General features: G+C 43.5%; 1 non-coding gene across 1 annotated transcript; it reads right to left on the reverse strand.

The window, feature by feature from the left end:
* Window positions 1–1,982: 1,982 nt before the first annotated feature.
* LOC138361389 (5S ribosomal RNA) lies at window positions 1,983–2,101 on the reverse strand. Its single transcript, XR_011226944.1, has one exon. It is a non-coding gene; the product is annotated as a 5S ribosomal RNA (ribosomal RNA).
* Window positions 2,102–2,967: the final 866 nt, after the last annotated feature.

Consider the following 2,967-nt stretch of genomic DNA (forward strand, 5'->3'; position numbering starts at 1 on the left):
TTACGGCCAGCCAGCCAGCTGCAGCCAAGGCAGGGCAGGGCAAGGCAAGGCAAGGCAAGGCAAGGCAAGGCAAGGCAAGGCAAGGCAAGGCAATAACAGGACAGGACAGGCAAGGCAAGGCAAGGCAAGGCAAGGCAAGCAGGCGGGCGGGCGGGCGGGCGGGCGGGCGGGCGGGCGGGCGGGCAGCCAGCCAGCCAGCCAGCCAGCCAGCCAGCCAGCCAGCCAGCCAGCCAGCCAGCCAGGCAGGCAGGCAGGCAGGCAGGCAGGCAGGCAGCCAGGCAGCCAGCCAGTCAGCCAGCCAGCCAGCCAGCCAGCCAGCCAGCCAGCCAGCCAGCCAGGCAGGCAGGCAGCCAGCCAGCCAGCCACTCCCACTTTGTATTTATATGCATTCAATTTATATTCAAACATTATATATGTTAAGGGCCTAGTTTTAGTGTTTATTTTAAAAATGACAAACATCGAGTCGTTTTACCAGTCCTTTAGCGTTAACGGTGATGCATTTTAAAACTGAACAGAAATCACCTTTTCTGGATATATCAAATATCGAATCCGCTTAATGTGCCTACAATTCAATCATTCAAAAAATACATAATTTACATCATGCCTTTTCATAGAACAGACAATAAGATTTGAGACAATAAGAACTTTAGTTTTATAACTAAAGTTGCACAATTATACCAACTCTATGGTGGCTGGGTGGTAAGGTGTGTGGCTGGTGTTTTGGAAGTCGCGAGTTCAAACGACCCAATGGGAGTACTTTTTTTTTTTTTATGCCATACAATCTTCCTAGTACTATTATGTAGGTGTATGTGTGTGTGTTTTTATTCATTCTTTGGTTTTATAGATGACATACATATTGACTCCTTTTACCGGTCCTTAATTAGGCTCTGGGGAAGCAATGGTGGTGGTGGTGGTGCATTTAAAACTAAACCAAAAATCACCAGTTCTGGACGCGTCAAATATCATATCCGCTTAATGTGTCTACAACCTAATTACTTAAAACTACACTATTTAATTCATTCATATCACGTGCATATTGGTCATTATGCTCATACAACCGACATAACAATTTATTTTCATTATTAGAATCATACATTTCATCAAGTAATACAGATACAAAGAGATTTTCTTTCTGAGAAGACCGTTAGTATTGGCTGGCTGGCAGGCAGGCAGGCAGGCATTTGAGGGTTATTATTTCGCCTGTTGATTGGGGGGAGGGTTGATGTGTTAGGGGGTTTTCGGTTAGGTGTGGTGGTGGTGATTGGTGGTGATTGGTGGTGGTGGTGATTGGTGGTGATTGGTGGTGAGTAGTGGTGGTGGTGGTGGTGGTGGTGGTGGTGGTGGTGGTAGTAGGTGGGAAGGGGGGGGGGGGGGGGGAAGGGGAATGATGGTCTGTGGATTCCTTCTCCGTACCCCTTACATATAAGCAAAAACATGCCTTCCTGTGGGTATAGAAACATTAACACAAATTATATCAGTAACTGATATTGTAGCCTTTTAAACAGAAAAGATTTGTACATACAAATACTTTTAAATTATCATTTATTTGTGGAAATGGCATTTACGTCATTAAATTGATACCTCAGCATCAAGTGTCCTGCAGCTGTGGTCCAGTGGTAAAGTGTATATAAGTGATGCGTATTCTTGGAGTTGCGAGTTCAAACCCGGATTAAGCTATATATATATATATATATATATATATATATATATATATATATATATATATATATATATATATATATATATATATATATATATATATATATATATATATATATATATATACACAACATGTTTTGTTTTGGTTGTTTGTTTTTGTATAAAGCCTCACACACTATATTAAGCGAGTTTGTTTTAAACATGACATACATATTAATTCATTTTACCAGGCCTTATTCCACACAACTCCGTGAATTTCCCGTGGAGCCAGCCATTCAAACAAAAACAAACGAAACAAAACAAAACAAAACAAAAAACATTATTGCCAACAGCATTTGGTGTTCCCAGGCGGTCACCCATCCAAGTACTAACCAAACCCAACGTTGCTTAACTTCGCTGATCGGACGAGAAGCGGTGTTCTCAACGTGGTATGGCCGTTGGCATGAGACTGCCTACACATTGTGGCTAATAACTAACTCTTTTTAGTCATCACGGCAGGATACGGACCTTCTTGTGGTGTCTTAATGGTAATTGTATCCTAACATATTTTTGTCTCCTTGGCATGGATATTTAACATCGTTTATTCAGTCTTGGGTTTATGTTCTTTCGCCATTTACAGACATTTTACATCTACCTACTTCCTCAGCCTGCCCTGCCAATTTCTAATGAATTTGTGGATTTTCTTTTGTAATACATACATGTGTGTGCTCATCTGCTCTTCAGTTTTTATGATATTTGTCTCATCTGTCCTGCTTTATGATACTTTTACAAAGATCATGAACAAATGCTTCTATTTTAGAGAAGATATGGGATCCAGGTTTCGGAGCCGTAAAACCAACCGTTGTGATTGGTGGACGAGTTGCCAGGTTGCAGCTTCTGTACCGTGCCGGCACATAAATAGGTTCGGCTCAAGCGGCGGCAGCATCATTCCCCCGTGACTGTCTGAGCGTCTCTCATCACCTTGGTTATCTCATCATCATCATGGTAGAAGCAAAGCCTACCAAGAAGGCTGCGGCTGCTGCTGTGGTGGCCACCACCAGGAAACCTCGCGTCCAGGTTGCTCACCCGAAAACTAGTCAAATGGTTCTAGCCGCGGTCGCAGCACTCAAAGACCGTAAGGGCTCGTCTCTACAAGCAATCAAGAAGTACGTTGTTGCCAACAACAAAGTCGAGGCTGCCAAGATCGCCATTTACATCCGAAGATTTCTCAAGAAAGCAGTGGCTGACGGCATTCTTGTTCAGACCAAGGGAAGTGGAGCTAGTGGATCATTCAAGCTGGCCGTAGCAGAGAAGAGGGCCGTTCTAACT

Source organism: Procambarus clarkii, unplaced genomic scaffold, assembly GCF_040958095.1.
Source record: "Procambarus clarkii isolate CNS0578487 unplaced genomic scaffold, FALCON_Pclarkii_2.0 HiC_scaffold_345, whole genome shotgun sequence".
NCBI classification, from domain to species: domain Eukaryota; kingdom Metazoa; phylum Arthropoda; class Malacostraca; order Decapoda; family Cambaridae; genus Procambarus; species Procambarus clarkii.